This window comes from Saccopteryx leptura, chromosome 9 (assembly GCF_036850995.1).
Source record: "Saccopteryx leptura isolate mSacLep1 chromosome 9, mSacLep1_pri_phased_curated, whole genome shotgun sequence".
Taxonomy (NCBI): domain Eukaryota; kingdom Metazoa; phylum Chordata; class Mammalia; order Chiroptera; family Emballonuridae; genus Saccopteryx; species Saccopteryx leptura.
In genome coordinates this window covers 34,042,388-34,065,044 of record NC_089511.1, presented here as the reverse complement: position 1 = coordinate 34,065,044, position 22,657 = coordinate 34,042,388, and the positions used below count along the sequence as shown (strand labels likewise).

General features: G+C 47.0%; 1 protein-coding gene across 4 annotated transcripts in view; it reads right to left on the bottom strand.

The window, feature by feature from the left end:
• Window positions 1–22,657, bottom strand: part of KIAA0513 (KIAA0513 ortholog) — a 65,039-nt gene that overhangs the window by 21,199 nt on the left and 21,183 nt on the right. Inside the window, exon 2 of one of the 4 annotated variants that reach the window (XM_066350095.1) lies at window positions 15,287–15,349. The exons of 2 other annotated variants lie outside the window; for them this stretch is intronic. The gene's annotated coding sequence lies outside the window, so the exon portion shown is untranslated. Of the gene's footprint in view, window positions 1–15,286; window positions 15,354–22,657 lie in introns of those variants that run through there. One more of the 4 variants, XM_066350096.1, reaches the window with a different exon arrangement.

The window sequence follows — 22,657 nt, the reverse complement described above, 5'->3', positions numbered from 1 at the left end:
CATGCTCTAAGGAGTCTAAGCTAAGGATCCAGAGAGTTGGTGACACAGGCTACGTAGCAGCAGAGCTGGGAATAGCATCTTTGCTTCTAAACCAGGTCTCCTGACAGCCAGTTCGGGAGTCACCTGCCAGTCTGGGCCCTCCCTTCCCCGTGACGAGGGGCAGACAGCGAAGCAGGAAGTGGAGGCCCTCTGACTGCCAAAACTACTCCAGGCAGGAGCCTATCGCGAGCCGGGGGCACATCCCGCTCCTCCCTTTGTGCAGACCCAAATATCTAGGGTCACACAGGGCAGACAGCTGCTGATATTGATGAACTAATGCATCTTCTGAGCGTAATTCAATATCAAAACTGCATTTACTGCCGGTTTAGAGCTTCGTGTTCTTAAATCGATTATGGGTTTCTCCAGATTCCCCAGCCCAGGATATTTTTAAATGGTATTTTTAAATGCCCTGAGTCAGAAAGAAAGGATGGCTGGTTCCTTGTCATCAAAGTGGCAACAGCACACCCTTATAGAGTCCTATAAATCTTGCTTTGGTTCAAAAAAGAGATGCACAAGCCCCAGTGTAAAAGAACTTTCTGGGTCAGGAGAGCACCCGGGGCCCTCAGGGGCTCAGACAGGCACACACTGCCGCTCAGAGGGCCTGCGGCTGGGAGAGGCAGGCTGGGTCGGGTCGCCCGGATCCTGCTTCACCAGCCCTCAGTGAGCCCTGGCCTCTGCTCTCTGGGCTGGGCCTCCCCATCTGAGACATCGAGGCCAGGCTAGAGCTCTGAGGTCCTTCTAGTCATCGTGTTCCCAGACTCTCAGGAACAGAAGTCACATCTAGAATAACACACCTGGTAGTAAAATGAAAAAAAAATCACACACTAGGAAAATGTTTGCAGTCACTGTGATAGGAAAATTGAGTCAATCAATATTATAAATTCACCCAAATCCAACCATAAAAAAATCTATATTCTAACAGATATACTAAAATCTATAATATATAAACTACTCAAATAGATAAGGCACACGAGAGGAAACACCATTATTAAATGCTTAGACAATTTTTTTTAACCCATACTAATAACCACATATCTAGAAAGGCAAGTTAAAACAACTAGGTACCATCTTATACTACTAAATTAGCAAAAATTTAAAAATAACCCAAATGCTGACTAGGTTATGATAAAACCAATATTCTCAAACAATCTTGGTAACAGGGATAATGACTTTAGAAAGCAGTTTCTATAATTCTTATTTCTCCTCTGACCCAGAAATTTAAATGCTTAGAATTTATCCTAAGAAAATAATTCAAAACACTCAAAAACAGGTGAAGAAAAATGCTCAACTGCAGCAGTATTTCTTCTAATCCTGATTAATTGGCGGTAAAATGTAAATATAGTAAAAGGGCAAATAAATCCTAAAAAAATTGATGCAATCACAATCGGTGTATATGCAATTAGAAAACAATTAGAACATCAGTGAACCTTCGCTTTATAATTAAGTAAACAAAATATCTTATAGTCAACAAATAATTACTTAATCCTACTGTGTGTCATCCTTTGTGAATGAGCTTTAATGTTACTGCAATTACAACTGTGTACCCATAGGAAAAAGGACTGGAGGAGAAGAGAGAAGTGTAGCCTGGGGCTGGCATGGAGGCAATTTCCCCTCTTTATTTTGTTCTTTATCAAAACAATGCAGTTCGCCATTAACAAAAAAAATTCACATGAAAAAGAAAACAAGTATCCCAAAACATTTCAAGTGGACAGAGGGGCTGTATTTATTTACCAAAGCAGAATCCCCACAGCACAAGTTCAAGCTCAGACTGAATTATTGTGGCTATTTCTGGTCCAGCCTGAGGCTAATGAGAAGCTCTCCCAGCGCCTTCCTCGCCAGAAAATTCTGGGAGTGCGTGAGTCATCCTTTCCCAGAAGCCTCCTCTATGGTCTCAGGAAGGAGGGGACACAGTGAGACGGAAAGGCACCAAGTGGGGGCCCAGACCTGAGCACCATGAGGGCACTGTGGGCCGCAGCACTGGGGCCCTGGGGCCTTGTGCACCGTCATCTCATAGTGCGGTCTCTGGGCCCCCTTAGCCCGGGCATCTCACATCTCTCGGGGAAGAGGGCAGGGACGCCAAGCCTATTCATAGACCCAGCAGCAGGGTGAAAGGGCCATTCGTGCTGAGGGCCTTGGAAGTCATCCCACCCTTTTCCTCCAGGAAGGAAATGTAATTCTGGGCCTCTCTGCAGGACAAGGTGATAGTCACTCTGAGTACGCTAGGATCACACACCTCAAGTGTTGGGCAAGCCAGAGGGGAGCCCAGTGGGGACCCATACCCCTGTAGATCCAGACTCTGAGTCTCAGGGTTTTTAAATCACAGCGAATCTTTGCAATTCCAGAGTGTGGATTTAAAAATGCTTTTCTACAGGCTAGTAGCAGAATAAATTTTCCCACAATTGCACTTTTATAATTTATTCCCTAAACCTTATGAAGTTTCTACCAACCATCAACTACTGTGCACAGAGCTGGGAACACAGCTATGAGCAAGGCCTTATGGAGCATCTGGTGTGTGTGTGTGTGTGTGTGTGTGTGCGCGCGCGTGCGTGTGTGTGTTTTGGAGGGCAGGGGGAGGGTAAGAGATAGTTAATAAGATAAAAACTGAGAGACAGTCTCAAGGGGATGTCCCTGAGAGTGCTGGGGCAAGGGGCTTCTTTGGACTAGGGGTTTGGAAGGCGGGTATCTGCGCTGAGACGGAAGATCAGCTGGGAAGACTTGAGGGTCTGCTGAGCAGAGGAGAGTGGTCTGGGCAGTGGGAACTGCCTGCATAGAGGCCTAGGCAGTGATGACTTTGGAAAGTTCAGGAACTGGGAAGGTAGATGAAGTGGAGAGCAGCTGCTCCAGAGAAGAGGTTGGCCAGGTGTGCTGGGCCAGATGTGCGGGGAGGGCTTGTCCGCATGGTGGGAGCCTGGAACGCATTCTCAGGGCGCTGGGCAGCCATGGGAGGAATTGAGCACAGGCAGCTGTGGAGAACAGGAGGGGGGCACAGGGGCTGGCAATCACATTCTGGTGGGAGGTTTCCTGACCTCCTGCAGCCCCTCCTCCCACCCAGCCTTTCCCGCCACAGCAGGCCCAGCTGCAGACGGAACTCGGAAGGAGATTGCCTTCCTACCGCTGCTCGGCCACATCCCCAAGGCTTTGCTCAAACTCTGATTTCCCCAACACCCCTGAGCAACCAGAGGTAGGACTTCCCTAGCAAGCTGGCCTGAGGCAATCAGATGAGGTTCTCTGGGGGAGGATCCAGAACTTGCTGTAACTCTGCCCCTTGCCATTAACCTCAGGCAACTCTGTATTTTTTACTGTTCCCAAGAACTATCAGACATGCTATTTCTCCCACAAGAAGAAAAGGCTACCAAATCTTACTGGACCAGCACGCATACACACATGGGCTCATGTTCGTGTCGACCTGGCTCGTCTCCCATCTCACACCATCAGTAAATCAAGGCTGGAGAGGTGAAGCGGGGCGGGGGTGGGGGGGCTCCAATACCCAGCTCGGAAGTCACGAAGCATGGAATCAAAACACAGGTCACTTGCAAAGCCTGTGCTCCTGAGCACCACGCTGCTGGTATAGCCACCTTCCTGATGCACCCGAGGATACACTTTTAGAAGTGGAGTTGCAGGGTCAGAGGTTTGCACACTATGAAGGCTATGATGGTATTGCTGAATAATCTCCCCCAAAGTCTGTACTGTGGCCATGTATACTTGGTGGGTTTTACATCTGCACCTTAGTTTTACCTGTCAGGTCAAAACGCTGCCAGACCCTCAGTCCCGAACTCTGATCTGTTTGTTTGGCTCCGGTTTAAGTGCAGGGCACTGTGCAAGGCAGGGTAGGTACACTCTGCAGACGAGGAAACTGGGACCCGGGGGCCAGTGTCTGTAGAGAATCAGAACACCCCCTCATCCCTCCCTGCATCTGACGAAGGCATCTGGTTTCATTACTTTACCTGATGACTAGCCCACATAAAGGAAAAGCAACCTCTTCTTCCCTGAGTTTCAGCTCCACTCAGTCAGACTGGAAGAATCATTTTAAAATCTGTATTGGTTTCCTATTTTCGGAAAACGTGCATGTGAATTTCTGTTTGCCCCGATCATTGGGATTATTAGCAAGATAAATGACTCACACACGGAAGGTCTTAGGAGCACACATAGGGAGGCTTAGGGGGGAGAGCTGAACAAGACTCCGTGACAACGTGACATGGCTAAAAAAAGAAATGGAGGTTGATATTATCAGAATGGTTGATGCTTCCTAAGGCACAAAAATACGTAAAAATGGTTCATTTTTGATCACTCCATCAAGCTGCTAGGGCAATACTGCAAATTTACTCCCACTTTAGGCATGAGAAGTCTGGGGCTGGAGGAGAGAGGTGTATGGCTGTGTAGGGTCACTTGGCAAGTGGGTGGACAGCAGGATCATCTACTGTTCAGGACTGGAGGTCAAAGGTCCCTTGAGATGCTGCCTGAATTTCTGCTATATTTTGACCTCTCTTCAACCACATCTTAAATGTCATCCGCTGAGGCCTCACGTAAAGCAGTGAGCCAACTCCCCACAGAAAACTTATCTTGCTTTGCCTAAGTGCGGTAGAGGGCCAGTGAACTTCTGAAGAACGGCACACCCCTACCAAACGTGAATTACTATAGTAAAAGACCCTCTACCCTGAGACCCTGGTTCATAACATGGCAGCTCCATCCGCACCCATGCCAAGGTCTTCTCCAAACAGAGAGAAGGTGAAGGTCTTGGGTGGGGAGTAGAGTATTAATAACTCTTTCTCCAGAGTCACCAGACTCATGCTAACACTGGGATTTAACCCTTGGAGGACGATTCGCTCCCGGGATGTGGGCACCATCCTTCATTCGTACAGCCTTCTTTGACTAATGCAGCAACTGGTCAATTGAATGCCCTTTAGGGCTTTTCAGTAAATGTCTTTCAGGAAACATGCCCAAAGAACCCAAGAAAAGTAAGTCTGTTCTTCCTCTGTGGTTGTGACCACAAGGCGTCCTGAAGATCATGACTCTGCAGGACCTGTGATAGAAGGGAAGGGTCAACGTGACTGGCTAAGGGGCTGATGAGCCTGAGCTCATCCAGGAGTGGGGCCAGGACTTCTGGTCTGATGGCATCTTCTTAGCTGGATGTCTTAGCTGGACTCTGCCCAGGATGAGAGGAGACAGCCAGGCCAAGGGGGAACGCCAGCCCTCACCATATGAGGCCCAGTCCCAGGAGCTGAGCAGGGATGCTTCTCACCTAGTGGTTCTCAAACTGGGCCTAGGCACCCAGACACCTGAGCAAAGTCACAGGGGTGCCATGGGATATTTCCATTTTTTTGAGAGAAACACGGTAATAACTTGACACTTGCTGGACACAAAGCAAACTACTAGCTCAAACAGTTTCACCATTAAGATCATGCTGCATTCCTTCAGATGATACCATATCTTTGTGAAGCTGGATTTTTAGCAGTTTACCATGATAAAAAGCAAGCATGGCTTGAAAAGGCGGTAGCGCAGTGGATAGAGCATCGGACTGGGATGCGGAAGACCCAGGTTCGAGACCCCGAGGTCGCCCGCTTGAGTGCAGGCTCATCTTGTTTAAGCAAAGCTCACCAGCTTGGACCCAACGTCGCTGGCTCGAGCAAGGGGTTACTCAGTCTGCTGAAGGCCCACGGTCAAGGCACATATGAGAAAGCAATCAATGAACAACTAAGGTGTCGCAATGAAAAACTGATGATTGATGCTTCTCATCTCTCCGTTCCTGTTTGTCAATCCCTCTCTATGACTCTCTCTCTGTTAAAAAAAAAAAAAAAAAAAAAAAGGCAAGCATGGCACAAAAATCAATGTAAGAGAGGAAAGCAGAGTGGCCACATCTGACCTGATTCCAAGGATAAGAATTTGTGCTGAACCCAACAGCTGTGCCTGTCCCGTTAGCAATTATATATTATTATTATTTCTTTTTAGTGAGAGGAGGGGAGGCAGAGAGACAGACTTCTACATGCATGCACCCAGACTGGGATCCACTGGGCGAGCCCACTAGGGGGTGATGCTCTGCTGGTCTGGGGTGTTGCTCTGTTGCTTAGCAACCAAGGTCTTCTTAGCACTGAGGCAGAGGCCATGGAGCCATCCTCAGCATCCAGGGCCAACTAACTCCAATGGAGCCATGACTGCAGGAGGGACTGAGAGAGGAGAGGAGAGGAGAGGAGAGGAGAGGAGAGGAGAGGAGAGGAGGAGAAGCAGATGGTTGCTTCTCCTGTGTGCCCTGAGTGGGACTCAAACCCAGAACATCCACACACCAGGCCAATGCTCTACCACCGAGCCAACTCGCCAGGGCCACAGTTATGGTTGTTTAAGAATGAAAAAGAGGCCTGACCTGTGGTGGCGCAGTGGATAAAGCGTCGACCTGGAAATGCTGAGGTCGCCGGTTCGAAACCCTGGGCTTGCCTGGTCAAGGCACATATGGGAGTTGATGCTTCCAGCTCCTCCCCCCTGTCTCTCTCTCCTCTCTGTCTCTCTCTGTCTCTTTCTCTCTCCTCTATGAAATGAATAAATAAAAAGAAAAAAAATAAAATAAAATATCAATGAACTAAGATTAAAAAAAAAAAAGAATGAAAAAGAATATTTTTTAAAAGGTGTAGTAGACTGTGGGTCGCGACCCCGGTGGGGGTCGAACGACCAAAACACAGGGGTCGCCTAAAGCCATCAGAAAATACATAGTGCATATATTACAGTTATGAAGTAGCCACCAAAATTATTTTTTGGTTTGGGGTCACCGCAACATGAGGAACTGTATTGCGGGGTCACGGCATTAGAAAGGTTGAGAACCGCTGGAATAGTGGCTCCACAATAGGACTTTGCAGATATGATTAAACTCAGGGCCTTGAGATAGGGAGATGATCCCAGATTACCTGGGTGGGCCCAAAAGGCCTAAAAAAGGGAAGCTGGAGGGTCAGAGTCAGAGGAGATGGGGTGATGCTATGAGGCTGGCGGTGAAGGTGGAAAAGGTACACAAGCCAAGGGATGCAGGTGGCCCCCAGAAGCTGAAAAAGACCAAGGAATAAGATTCTCCTCTGGAGTTTCCAGAAGGACCCAGCCCTGCCGACACCTTGATGTTAGCCCAGTTAGACTGATTTTGAACTTTTGCCTTCCAAAACTGTAAAATAGTAAATGCTGTAAGCCAAAGTCATTTTCTGTTTGTTTGTTTGTTTGTTTTAAAGCAGTCATAGGAAACTAACACCAACAGCTAATATGTTGTTAGGACATAAATACACATAAAGTTGTTCAAATTGTGTTTTGTGTTTTTTTGTATTTTTCTGAAGTGAGAAGCAGGGAGGCAGAAAGACAGACTCTCACAGAGCCCCACTGGGATCCACCCGGCAAGCCCACCAGGGGGCGATGCTCTGCCCATCTGGGGCGTCACTCCGTTGCAACTGGAGCCATTTTTTTAGTGCCTGAGGTGAAGGCCATGGAGCCATCCTCAGCGCCCGGGCCAACTTTGCTCCAATGGAGCTTTGGCTGTGGGAGGGGAAGAGAGAGATAGAAAGAAGAGAGGGAAGGGTGAAGAAGCAGATGGGCACTTCTCCTGTGTGCCCTGACCAGGAATTGAATCCGGGACTTCCACATGCCAGGCTGACGCTCTGCCGCTGAGCCAACCAGGCAGGACCTCAAATTGTTTAATATTTGTTTTAGTTTAGGGTGCCAGGGAAAAAAGTGACTGAGACACTAAGGGGCTGTGAAAGCTTGGGAGCCTCAGGCTTAGAAAGAAGGCCCGGGGCCCACACCCAACAAATCCCTTCTCTGCCACTTGAGCCTCCAACCCGACTGCAGGGTCTTGGTCCCTGTGGATTCTTCCCACACTCGGTCAAGCCTGTGGAGATCATTTAGCTTTTATTTCCCTTTATTAGGAACAGATCATCAGAGGGAGATCTGGAAATAGAAAAGAGGAAGAAAGACCTCTGGATCCTACAATCCCATCTCTGTTTCTGTGTATTCCTTTCTAGTCTTTGCCAATAGGCAAAAAATTTTTTTTTCCATTAATGCCAAGAGAAATCGAATTTTTGCTTTGCACCTAGCCAGAGGCTATCCCTCTTGTGACATCTACAAACATGTGGGCACCCACTGAATAGAGTTCTCTGGTCCCCTGAAGAACATTATGTTTCGAATTGACGTAACAGAGGTCAGCAGTCAGTCTGGTTTGGCTGTAGGAATTAGGGCAAACAGACCCTGGGCTTAGATTTCTGGTCTCTGAGATAACTGAACTTGGTCAATTGCTAGAAGACTGCTTCTGTTATCTGCTTCTGTTCAGCTCTTAAGGACATAATTAATAGTGAACAGTTTCCAGGAAAATCGTGCCTCACTGAACTAGCTGGAGGAGAGGAGGAGGAGGAGAAGGAAGAGACGGCTTTCAACAGGCTGCTGAATGCAACCACCCTGTAAGGACAGTGCTGTGAACACAGTGGATGGAAATGTAAATTTATCGAGGTTCAGTCCTCAGCTCCACTGCACCAGTCCCTGCCCTCCCTGGTGGAATAGAGGAATCACAGTATGGGAACGGCTCTGCATCCCCCACCCTTCCTCCCTCCCAGCCTGCCACAAATAATTAGCAGCAGCAGCAGCAGCAGCAGCAGCGGCGGCGGCGGCGGCACAGTCTCCTCTTGCAGCTCCGTCTGCATTTGTTCAACCCACTCAGCACCCCCGGGCGCCCCAACCCCCCTGCAGTCACTAGTCAGAGCTGGGGCGGGCTATGGGGAGGACGCCCAGAAACCCTCCTGCACAGCCTGGCCCTCCACTGTCCCAGCCAGACCGCAGCACGAGCCCAGGCTCTAAAAAAAAAAACCCCAAAAGCTGCTTCCTGTTGTTCAGAACCTCTCACGCTCTGAGACCACAACAAGGACTTAGATCTGCCTCTGCTGGGGGCTGCACAGCTCAGTCCGAATAAAGCTCCTGACAAACAAATCCGCTCATCAGTTTCTGGCTGGTACCAGGGAGGGACTGACTTTTGGGCGTTGGGGCTATGAAGCAACAGTCGTTCCAATGTCAAATAAGAAGAAATGTCATGGATGTCCTTTCAGATATCAGTGTGTTCGGGCAGCTGCTCAGACATAGGATCGAGGGCGCCTTGCAGGCCAGTGGAATCACAGAAACCCATCACTGCAGTTGGGCAGTGAATACAGCGATGTTTCCTGGCAGCCAGAACAAAAATGGGAATCGTACTAGGTCATAAAATTCTTTTCATTCTGACAAATTCATCTGCAGGCTAACTTTTTTTCAGACACTGAATTTAAAAATGAATTTTTCAAAAAGGTCCTCATATGAAAAGACACTAATTAGTATGAAAATCTCTTAACAAGGTTCTGTAAAAGAGAGAGATGTTGGAACATACATTTTTTTTTTAAATGACTTTCCAAAAATCTGAAGGTATCCATTAAATCAATTCGGTACAGGTAGACGTCTGGCCGGAGCATGCTACTAGCAGGTGAAGGTAAGAGCCCCCTAGTGATGCAGGGATGGAGCTCCACACACCTGGACATGCCCACGGGGTCTGTCCCCCTCACATAGCAGATGTCCCAAAGCACTTTTGGCAAGCACCGGGTCACAGATTGTTCATGGCTGCTTTCTCTGAGGAGCACCTGAAGTGCCAACATTCTGATCTGATCATCAGAACAGGAGCCACGTGCTGAGGCTCCCAGAGGGGCAGGCTGCCCTGCTGGGAACCTTGAAGAGGCTGACTCATTCCCTGAGCTAGAACAGCAGCAGCATCTTCGGCAGCTGCATGGGCTTCCCATGAGGAGCACTGCCCAGTGAAGACAAGGACGGTGGCAGCTCCACACTCCCCCTCCGCCACCGTGTGCAGGCACCTGGGTCCCACACAGGATGGCCTTCCTATGGCAGCTGGCTTGGAAGAGAACCCTGCACATGGGAGTATGTATGGACCAGCATCTGGCAGGAGAATAGTACTCCTGAGCGTCAGGGCTAGTCTCCAGTTGGCTGCACCTCTTCATGGTCCAGGATTAATGACCTTAGGACCATGCCCCCCCAGTGGAAGTTCCCTGGGAGTCAGTAGCCTTGTCTGTCTCCTTCACTATAGGATTCTCAGATCCAGAACAGTGCCAAGCTCACAGGCGTTGCTCAGTGAATATCTATGGTTGAAAACTTACAGGTTAGGGTTCAAAGGTGATCTCCATGGCCACAGGCTGCTTCTTCCACCTCCGCTGTTAGTTTGCAAAGTCAGCTGGCTCGCTGCTGCCTAATCATCACCACACACTTCCTCTCACTGCCCTTGGTGCTCAGAGAAGGGGGAGAGCAGCTTAAGAACAAACAGTTGGAAAAACGCTGCACTGCCAATATATTTGTAACCCAAAGAAGAAAAAACTGTAGGGTCACTTATTGATCTTTCAGTCAATAAAGTGTGTAAGCCCTGCCCCTCAGCCATTCTGCTAGGCTGCATGAGAGACCACCCACATAGTTCCTAACCTCGATGAACTTCCCACATAAGGCACAAGGCAAAGAAAAATTATTCAACAGTTCAACTGAAACACAAACTTGTTTTCTGTGTAGGTGCTGTGTGCAAAGCACTATGCAAAGAAGGGTAATTGACAGGCTGTCTTTAAAGAGTGCGCCCCTAGTAAGGAGAATAAGACAAATAACTGTGTGATCAGGCAATGAGCACCAGCAAAGGAGGCACCAGGGCTGGGGGAGGTGGTGGCTCAGAAAGTGCAAGACCACACCCAAGAGCAAGGCTACTGTCAGGGAGGACTGCTGAGCGACAGCTCCCTGAAGTCGGGTCTGTTCCTGTACGTGGAGGTGGGAGGGAAGCGTCCCCAGAGAGCCCTCCACAGCAAAGTCCTGCCGTTCCCCCAGGGGTGGCTGTGAAGCGGCATGCCCCGCTCTCCAGTTTGTGGAAGGTAACGAGCTACCACTGCAGAGTGGCCTCGAGAATAACTCAATCACCCTCTTGTCTTAAACCTGAAACAGGGAGTTCCAAAGCATTCAAAAGATTTCTGATGCCAAAATGTAAAGAAGTGGCCTCCCAGTGACATCCCTGACCAGAAGAAGCACAGGGTGGGGGTCTGGGGAGGGCAGGGGTGCCTGTGGCAGTTCAGGACCCACGTTCAGGACCCTCATGGCATCTATGACAACACAACCCCCAGCTCCCTGGGTTCCAGGTGCCTGCTGGGACATACCTGCATGTGGACAGGTGAAACTGATTGGCTGTAGCTCCCAGGAGAGTCCAGGTTAGAAGTGGACTTGGTGACCGTGAACCAGAGCACATGCCAAGCACAGAACCACTTAGAGAGCAGAGAGGGGCTCAGCTGCACTGCCGACAGTGACGAGAGTGTGGGGAGCAGAGAGGAGCTGCTCCCAGAAGAGTAAGCACAGACTGTCCCAACGCTCTGCACAAGGCACCAGGCTGGGGGTTTGAGTCGGGGCTGAGTCCACACTGGTCAAGGAGACTGGAATTGAGCATGTGGCCACCACAGCGATGAGTTAGACTCAAAGCCTTTACAGAGCAAGTCTCTGAATCATGGCCCCTCATCTCTAAGGAAGAGAAGGTAACAGGTGGGGAGAAGTGAGAGAGGGCAGATGTAAAACTCATTTCAAAGAGGAAGACGGCTGACTCTGAAGTAGATTTGGGGAGATAGGCATGTCAGGGAATACCTAGAAAGAGGTTGCTAACAGCTGGCCCTGTGGGCACCGCGGAGGGGAAGCGGTGAGGACTGAGGTTAGAACCTGATGTCAGACTACGCTCCGGCGCTGTAGCGTGTCTTACAGGCTGATCGATAAAGGGGTACTGTGGAAGGAGTGCATGGGGTGTTAGCACGCTACCTGACGAATGCCTGACAGCTTTGAGGACAGGGCAGAAAACATGGCCCGAATGCTGTGAAATTAGACGGATTTATAAATACTGGATTTGATTACCCTGATGTATATACTTTGGGGTGGTTTTTTCCTTCATTTTAAGATCTCTGAAATTGAATGTGCCTTATCATTGCTCCCTGCCAGGCCTATCATGATAAAAGTTGTCATTGTCTGGAGGCAAGGGTGGGCTCTCTTTTTTTAAGCAATTAAAAATAAATTAAAAAAGTATTTGCCTGACCAGGTGATGGTGCAGTGGATAGAGCATCGACCTGGGATGCTGAGGATAAGGTTTGAAAACCCTGAGGTTGCCGGCTTGAGTGTGGGCTTATCCAGCTTGAGCACAGGCTACTAGCTTGAGCACAGGGTCGCCAGCTTGAGCACGTGGTCATAGACATGACCCTCTGGTTGCTATCTTGAGCCCAAGGTCGCTGGCTTGAGCAAGGGGTCGGGTCACAGGCTCAGCTGGAGTCCTCTGCTCAAAGCACATATGAGAAAGCAATCAATGAACAACTATAAGTGCTGCAACCACGAGCTGATGCTTCTCATATCTCTCCCTTCCTGTCTGTCTGTCCCCCTCTCTCTCCATGGCTAATAAAAAAAAAAATTCAAAAAAGTACATAAATCAGGCCCTGGCTGGTTGGCTCAGCTGTAGAGCATTGGCTTGGCATGTGGAAGTCCCGAGTTCGATTCCTGGACAGAGCACACAAGAGAAGCGCCCATCTGCTTCTTCCTCCTTCCCCCTCCTTTCTCTCTATCTCTCTCTTCCCCTCCTGTAGCCAAGGCTCCACTGGAGCAAAGTTGGCCTGGGAGCTGAGGATGGCTCTGTGGCCTCGGCCTCTGGGGCTAGAATGGCTCCAGTTACAACAGAGCAACACCCCAGATGGGCAGAGCATCACCCCCTGGTGGGCATACCAGGTGGATCCTGGTTGGGTGCATGTGGGAGTCTGTCTGCCTGCCTCCCTGCTTCTAACTTCAGAAGAATACAAAAAAAATAAAATAAAGTTTTAAAAGTACATAAATCATAACCATATCACTCAATGAATTCCCTCAAAGTGAATATTCTATGTAATCACCATCCAACTCAGGAAGCAAACATGCCCCTCCCCCTTAGGCCCCTCTCTTGGTAACACCTCCTCCTCAAAGGGAAATGGAGGGAGCACTCCATAAAGAGCATGTTGATGGCAAAGACAATGGTATTTTACCCACAGACTTCGATGGCTCTGAGACAACTTCAGAAGAATGGGTCTCTCTGAATATGAAGAAGTTTTAGAAGTGCTTTAATCAATTTATTCTTCTAACACTTTTCTCTTTATTATGGACAAGAGTGATACTTGATAATATATGTCTAAGTGATTCTAAAAGAGCTCTTTCAATACAAAATAAAAATTCTAAGTGAAAAGAAAGCATTGTGGGCTAGTTTAAATAGAAACGTTTGATCTTTCTTCAGAGTGCATAAAATAAAATGGTAAATCTTACAACTGATGATGTCTCAAATTCAATGAAATATGGTGCGTAAGCTGCCTCACCCATAGTGAACTTCAAAAGATGTCTCTATTGCTAATGGGCAAAGGACTCCAGTCCAGGCTGTATCCTACACCCTCATTAATCACTCAGATTTAAATGCAAATACACGTTGATGGAGAACATGGAGGACATACAGCCAGAGAGACAGTGAACTCAGAGAATGCCATAATCGGGACCCAAAAAAGATTGGACAGACTTCAGTGGTGGGCTGAGTCTAAAAGATGACCCTTCAAAACCACAAGATATCACCTCAATTCTGTTAGCATGACTATTATCACAAAGATAAGAGCTAACAAATGCTGGCAAAGATGTAGAAAAAGAAAACCCTGTACACTGTTGGTGGGGTGCAGAGACCAGCTCTGTCAAGGACAGTCGGAGTGTAAGGCGCCACAAAACTTGAAGGAAGCACAGACACAAGATGCAGAAAAGATGGGAGAAGGGGTCTCCCAGCCTCATGGACTGAGAGCCTCCATATGCGAGTCCCCATCGTATATATCTGTCTTCTTTATCTACTTATCACAAAGCTTCAGGACACGAGGTAATCATTCTCTGGTACATCAGGGCAAGCTTGCTTGTAAGCACGTACTCGGGGGAGCTAGGAAATGGCAGAGTACAGAAGCTTCTTGTGCAGACAATCATGTCAGGGACCCAGCGTTCTTAAGTCCACATGAATAATATCTGTTCAAGGCAACATTCCATTCTCAGGCCATTTTCCTACAGTGGGGATGTAAACTGGTACAGCTACTACAGAAAACAGTATGGAGGTTCCTCAAAAAGTTAAAAATAGAACCACCATATGATCCAGCAATTCTACTTCTGGGTATTTATCCAAAGGAAATAAAAATCATTATTTCAAAGAGATACCTGTACCCCCATGTTCACTGCAGCATTATTCACAATAGCCAAGACATGAAAACAAACTAAGTGTCCACTGATGGCCAGATGGATAAAGAAAATGTGGTATATATGTACAAGGGGATATTATTCGGCCATAAAAAAAGAATAGGCCCTGGCCGGTTGGCTCAGCAGTAGAGCGTCGGCCTGGCGTGCGGGGGACCCGGGTTTGATTCCCGGCCAGGGCACATAGGAGAAGTGCCCATTTGCTTCTCTACCCCCCTCTTCCTCTCTGTCTCTCTCTTCCCCTCCTGCAGCCAAGGCTCCATTGGAGCAAAGATGGCCCGGGCGCTGGGGATGGCTCCTTGGCCTCTGCCCCAGGCGCTAGAGTGGCTCTGGTCTCGGCAGAGCGACCCCCCGGAGGGGCAGAGCATCGCCCCCTGGTGGGCAGAGCGTTGCCCCTGGTGGGCGTGCCGGGTGGATCCCGGTCGGGCGCATGCGGGAGTCTGTCTGACTGTCTCTCCCCGTTTCCAGCTTCAGAAAAAAAAAAAATACAAAAAAAAAAAAAAAAAAGAATAAAATCCTGCCATTTGTGACATGGATAACACGGGTATTATGCTAAGTGAAATAAGTCAGACAGAGAAAGACAAATACTGTGTGATCTCACTTATATGTAGAATCTAAAAAGAATTCATAGAAACGGATCACATTTGTGATTGCCAGAGGAAGCAGGTGGGGGAAATGAGTGAATGTGGTGAAAAGGTACAAACTTCCAGCTGTACGGTAAGTGAGTTCCAGGAGTGCAATGTATGGCTGGTGACTCTGGTTAACACTACCTTATTGTATGTTTGACAGCTTCTAAGAGAGTAGACCTTAGAAAGTGCTCATCACAAGAAAAATACTGTAACTGTGAGCTAATAGATGTTAACTTAAACTGGTGACCATTTCATAATATACACGTCAAATCATTATGTGGTACACCTTAAATATACACAATGTTACACGTCAATATCTCATAAAACTGAAAAAATAAATAAATAAAAGATACCTCTTGATAGGGAATGTGTTCCTTCCTGGGCATTTGCTGAGGGCCTTCCATGCGCCAGGCATACTGTGGGAGGGAGCAAAGGGGTGATGACATCATGGTTTCTGCCCTTGAGTAGCACATAAATTATTAGTGAGAGTGTTACATAAGTCTGATATTGAGAGGCAGCTCATGTGCTGAGTCAATGTGTTTGATGCTAACAACAAAATCTCTAAACTGTCCTCTAGTTGAACTGACAAAAGTACCCGATCCAAAATGGGAGCGATGGTCTCACTCAACTCTGCTTCCACCTGTGAGGCTGCTCCTAGAACAGCTTGTCTCATCCACAGCGTGAGAGGAATAACCACCCTCTCTTACACTGAGCCAACACATCCAAGAACTCACACGCATTGCTCCCCAGAGAAAACCCATAAAGATGCATTGTTTTGGAAAAAATAATAAACTGGCAAAAGTAATTTAACTTAATTTTGAGGGTTAAACAAAGATATTTTTTTATATTGAAAAATTTAGAAAATTTATATCGTGCATACCCCGTTAGAAAGAATTACTAGAAGATACATACATGGGAGTGAGTATAAAACCATAAAATATATATTTTCCTCCCACACTAAGAATCAACACTGGAACACTGGAAAATAAAATGCCACATATCTATCCAAGAAGATGGACAGCTAACAGCATACTTGGGGGTGAGGGGACAGAGAGATCACAGACATTACCTAGATGTCGGTAAAGTTAAACATTGTATTAAATTGTTTAGTGATCATCCTAACTTGTGAAGGAGAGAATTTATCAATGTAACCATTGACAGGAAAGGGGAGGGGGGAAGCCTAGAACAAAAGATGGCAGGATAAAAACATTTTAATTCAATAAATGTGTGTAAGACTTAAAAAAAAAAAAAAGGAAAAAGGAGAGAACTATTGAGACTCTGGAGAGCATGTAAAAAATATTAATTAATTAAGAAGCAGCCTACCAGATAATGGTGTCACATGAACAATGGTGAGAAAATCAAGGGCATATACTGTGGGATAAATACCGTATTTGCCCATGTATAAGATGCTCCCATGTATAAGACACACCTCAATTTGTGGGCCTGAAATTTGAAAAAAAAAAAAAATTACATAAAGTTATTGAACTCAGTTTTTATTCACCATAAAATTCATACAACTCCTCATCACTGTCAAAACTCCCATCCATTAGCTTGTCCTCATCTGTGTCTGATGACGAATCACTGTCTTCAACGAGTGCAAAAACAAGCGTGAAAAGCAGGAAATGCAAGTAAAAAAAAATCTACAACCACTGTATAAGAAGCACCCAGTTTTTAGACCCCAAATTTTTCGGAAAAAGGTACGTCTTATACATGGGGAAATACAGTAACTCTTTGAGGAGGGACAGAGGGATCAGATTGTTTTAGTGGCTCCAGAGAGAAGGATGAGCCTAACTGTGGACCCTGGCAAGGCAGCAGTCTCCACCCAGAACACTCCCTCCAGAGTCCCCTTTCCAGGGAAGCCAGAAGCAGAAGGTGGACATCTGCTGTTAGCAGGTTTGTAGCAGGAGAGGCTGTTGAACCACTAGGCAGTGGTAGTCAACCTGGTCCCTACCGCCTACTAGTGAGCATTCCAGCTTTCATGGTGGGTGGTAGTGGAGCAACCAAAGTATAAATAAAAAGACAGATTTAACTATAGTAAGTTGTTTTATAAAGATTTATTCTGCCTGACCAGGTGGTGGCGCAGTGGATAGAGCGTCAGACTGGATGTGGAGGACTCAGGTTCGAAGCCCCAAGGTCACCTGTTTGAGCACGGGTTCATCTGGTTTGAGCAAGGCTCACCAGCTTAAACCCAAGGTCGCTAGCTTGAACAAGGGACACTCGGTGCTGTAGCCCGCCGGTCAAGGCACATATGAGAAAGCAATCACTGAGAAACTAAGGTGCCACAACGAAGAATTGATGCTTCTCATCTCTCTCCCTTCCTGTCTGTCTGTTCTTCTCTCTGTCTCTCTCTGTCTCTGTCACAAATAAATAAAATAAAATGGTTTAAAAAAAAAAAGATTTATTCTGCCAAACAGCGAAATCCGACATAAAGTACTTGGTAAGTAATTATTATTATATGCTTTAACTTGCTGTCACTCTGCTTTATAAATTTTATAAAGTAAAGTTACTTCCCTACTTTATAAATCACCATTACTGTAGAACCGGTGGGCGGTTAGAAAATTTTACTACTAACAGAGATACAAAAGTGGGTGGTAGGTATAAAAAGGTTGACTACCCCTGCTCTAGGGCTTTGTGCCATGTCCACACTGAGATAACATCTGAGGATGCTAAGTAAGGCTTCTGTCCAGTGCAGCTGTCAGAATGGTTATATCTGACAATCACTCCTATTTTATGACTTCCAGGAAGAAGGAAACATCTAAAATGTTCACAGTGCAAAGGAAAGAGATAATGGATCATCTGCTGGTCCCCCAACACAGTGAGAAGTCAAGAAGGTATAACTCTCCACAAAGACTTCCTAACAAAACCATGACATCACTGGGTCAGTGAGTGCTGGGACAGACCCTGAAAGACACAGACTCCCGCCTCACAGAGCATGCACTCTGGTGATCCCACCTCCCTTGGTTCAGCAACAGTGCAGCAGGCTCCGGAACAACCCCCAATTCACCACGGTGCCAAAATCCAGAAGGGTCCAGCAGTTCAATGAATCCCCACCGGATTAGAGAGGAAGGAAAAGGGGTATCTGATTATATAAGCAATGGCTCCTCCACAATCTAAGTCTTTGAGATTTCTTCATTCCTCAAAAGTTGTCCTAAATCCCAACTCAAAAGTCACCTGACACAAGCATTTGGGCAGACTTTTGGCTCTTTACTGGTGTTTAATTCAACCTAAGACGTTGGTAAACCCTCTAGTTTAAAGCAATAAGGAAGGATTTGGTGACAGCTGTATTCGATTATTTTTGCTATTAATTTACTGAGTTGGTTCCCCTATAATTAAATGTTAGAATTCACTGCAAGGCACACCCCCACCCCTTAGTGAGCAGCTGTACCTCTTTAATAAAAGGACACAGCTGACAATTCAGGGACAGCTGCATTCAAATTGGATATAGACCCACTTGGCCTTCCATCCTTTTGGGCAATTTGGCAAAATAAATGCATATTGCTCCAAACCCTGGTATGGAAATAGCTGCATTCAATTACTGGATTGGGATAGGCTCCCTGAAAGATCAGGGACTTGGTCTTTCACCAAAGGACCCGTGGGAGGTCAGGGATGGAACTGAATAAACATCCATTCTCTTCCAGCTTAGTGCTTTGCTCCCACTGGCCCAAGGCAGGGCCAAAGCAAAGAGCTGTGTGCACTGGACATTTGTATCTCTGGGAGAAAAGGCTTTGGGTAAATCCTTCTGGACACAGGGATCACCTGGCAGGCTGCAGTAAGCGTTCTGGTTAAAAACTGCTAGTACTTGGCCCTGGCCGGTTGGCTCAGTGGTAGAGTGTCGGCCTGGCGCACAGGAGTCCCAGGTTCGATTCCCGGCCAGGGCACACAGGAGAACCACCCATCTGCTTCTCCACCCCTCCCCCTCTCCTTCCTCTCTCTCTCTCTCTTCCCCTCCCACAGCCAAGGCTCCATTGGAGCAAAGTTGGCCCGGGCGCTGAGGATAGCTCTATGGCCTCTGCCTCAGGTACTAGAATGGCTCTGGTTGCAAAAGAGCAACACCCCAGATGGGCAGAGCATCGCCCCCTGGTGGGCATGCTGGGTGGATCCCGGTCGGGTGCATGCAGGAGTCTGACTGCCTCCTTGTTTCCAACTTCAGAAAAATACAAACAAAACAAAACCAAACAAACAAACAAAACTGCTAGTACTTGTCACCACTTAGCCACAACATCATCTTATCTAGCTGGTGGTCAAGGTGCTCTACAATGTGGAACTCTGGAACTGGTAGAGGCTGCCCATGCAGCTCTCCCAAGGCCACATGCAGAAGGGAGGCTGCTGCTATTCAAAAGCAACCTTGCATTAGTTGTTGTGTTCATCAAGACAGACCTTCTGCTTTAATCAGGCTAGTTTCCTCTCTCTTTGTTTCTACCTCTCTGCCTTTGCCAATGCTTTCTTCATTTCCTATACACACTACCCACATCCTTCTGGTTAATCTCTTGGCACATTCAAAAGCTGCTCTTCAACATAGAGAAGTCTGAAAATTGACATTGTGTTACGCTGGTGTTTTCTATAGGTCATTTACAGTCTTTTGAAATCCTCCCTAATGTTGGAAGATGTTTAACAATATTTTAAAGACTATCTATTTAATCTACCCTAAACAAATAACCCAAACTATGACCCAAAAAGCTATATGCAGCATTTATAACATCAAAAACTGAAAATAATCTTAATGCTCAAAAAGAAAATTATGTAAATTCTGTTACATAAATTATGGCACTTCACTGAAATTTTCTAGAGATCAGCAATGAAAACATGGCATCATGGAAATGCTTATGTCAAATAGAAATAAAAAAAAACACAAGGTATAAAATTATCCTCTCCTAGTTAACAACTATGTAGAAGTAATATAGGACAATGCCACCGCTATCCTGTGTGCCCTACACTGTTGATATAAGGATCAAAGGAGCTAATAGAGCTAAAAATGTCAAATGACTCAAGTACTATACAAATTCTAAATGGCATTAATATTAGGCATCTGAAGAATTTTCAGTACATGAATCAACAGAGCAATCGAAACTGTAAAGATCACATCAGTATCAGAGGCCCTGGAGAAAGAGGCCATTTCAAACATTCTGATTTACAATTTTTACATGGTCTTTCTTTTCATCTGTGTCAACATATGTAGATGGAAATTCAGTGATAGAGAGTTAGTGGCATCAACAGTCCACCTGTTGAGAAAGTCTTTTAACAAAGCAAGAGTTGCTCTTGCAATAATGAAGGCTTTGCTTTATTTGAGTGAGTGACTGAGTGAAAGCAAAAGAGAGAGAGAGAGAGAGAGAAGTCTCCTTGAAGAGATAACTTCTCTATCAAGTGCAGATCAGATTCTGTAGCATGAGCGACACACATTGGTGATGACCTGGATACCAGTACTTGGTATCCTAAAGACTCTGCTCTCAGAACAATCTTTCTCTAATTCTACAAGTATACTTCCCCCAATGTTCCTGGTGGAGAGAAAGAAAGCTCATTTGCTTACAGTCCAACCATTCACTCCAATCTGGCAGCCTGAGTGGGATCTGAGGAGCTCCCTTCCCTCCTGACAAGGGCAGATAAGTAGAGATGGGAATAAAGAAATTTCAAGGGAGAGGGCTCTATAAATTCCTAATGTGGCCCTGCATATCAGGTATTTCTGTTAATATCTACCTAGTCTTTCAACTTTCATTTTCCTCTTTCCCCATATGAACCACATTTTTCCTGAGCCAGATACATCCTGACTTCCTCATTTCTTTGTTAAATGCTTTTAAACACATCTTCTGGCTTCCTTATGGTTCTAAGTAAGCTAGAGTGAGCACACTCCACCCTGTCTCACCCACTGAAATGTGGCTATAAAACCTGGAGAGAATAAACAGAGCAGCTATTTGAGGTCTCTGAAAAGTAAACAGTAGGAGGGAGATGAGGGAAGACAACCAGAATTTGATGTGCCACCTAAATGGTGGAGAGTTTGCCATCTCCCCACTCCAGGACCCCAGCCTGGACTAAATACAACCTGATACTCAGAAGCAAGCATCAGTGTAGAGACAGAACACAAAGAGAAGCCCCTAGCCTTGGCTTGTAGAGCATGAAAGGGATCGCCTAATTCTCAGAGAAAGTGGGCCAAATCCCAAACAAATTCTTTTTTTTTTTTATTCCTCTGTCTCCTCAGCTCTCTCGTGTCTCAGCCCTGCCTCCCAGAGCAGAGGGGTTCACAGGAATTGGAAAGTCCTGGAGAGACTGCAGTGAGGGAAGAGCTCAGGAAAATAACCCCATAAAGCTGTGTGTGAGCGTCTGGGCTTCTCCCTGAGCTGAGCATGTGTATTATAACCCTAAACAGCATACTCAAGACTCTGAAGCTCAGGTGAGACCACTGTCCAGGACCCACATGACCATGCAGTGGTATACAGGGGCAGATCTGAAGAACACTGACTTTGAAAACACAACTGATACTGAAATCCACAGAAGACTGGTAGGAACTTAGAATCCAAATTCAAATTGTTCAAGTCTCATAATGCAATATTCAAAGTATTTGGAATCAATCCAAAATTACCAAACCATAAAAAACAAAATCAGAGCCCTGGCCGGTTGGCTCAGCAGTAGAGCATTGGCCCAGTGTGTGGAGGTCCCAGGTTTGATTCCCTGTCAGGGCACACAGGAGGGGTGCCCATCTGCTTTCCACCCTTCCCCCTCTCCTTTCTCTCTCTTCCCCTCCAGCAGCCAGGGCTCTATTGGAGCAGAGTTGGCCTGGGCACTGAGGATGGCTCCAAGGCCTCTGCCTCAGGTGCTGAAATGGCTCCAGTTACAACGGACCAATGCCCCAGATGGGCAGAGCCTCGCCCCCTGGTGGGCATGCTGGGTGGATCCCGGTCGGGTGCATGTGGGAGTCTGTCTGCCTCCCCAATTCTCACTTCAGAAAAGTAAAAAAAAAAAAAAAAAAGTCAGGAAAATCCTCATCCTCAAAGCAGTTATTATAAAAAATATTCCATGAAGTAAGAGGGAACATTTTCTTTTTTGAAAGGGAGGAAAGAAGTGAGAGAGAGTTATGCACCCACTGACTGCTTCTTATATGTGTCCTGACTAGGGTTTCAATTGGTGATCCTGGAGTCAAGCCACTGCCCTTAGGATCAAGCCGATGACCCCAGGATTGAGCCAGCGACTCTATGATCAAACCGGTGACCTTGGTGACACTCTATTCCCTGTGCTACCAGTCAGGGCAGAGGGAACAATCTTGAAATGAAAGGGGAGATTAAAAGTCTCAGCAAAGTGCCCTGGCCAGTTGGCTCAGCAGTAGAGCGTTGGCCTGGCGTACAGGGGACCCGGGTTTGATTCCCGGCCAGGGCACATAGGAGAAGCGCCCATTTGCTTATCCACCCCCACCCCCTCCTTCCTCTCTGTCTCTCTCTTCCCCTCCCGCAGCCAAGGCTCCAGTGGAGCAAAGATGGCCCGGGCGCTGGGGATGGCTCCTTGGCCTCTGCCCCAGGCGCTAGAGTGGCTCTGGTCGCGGCAGAGCGACGCCCTGGAGGGGCAGAGCATCGCCCCCTGGTGGGCAGAGCGTCGCCCCTGGTGGGCGTGCCGGGTGGATCCCAGTCGGGCACATGCGGGAGTCTGTCTGTCTCTCCCCGTTTCCAGCTTCAGAAAAATACAAAAAAAAAAAAAAAAAGTCTCAGCAAAGAAACAAAAGCTATAAAGAAGAATCATATGAA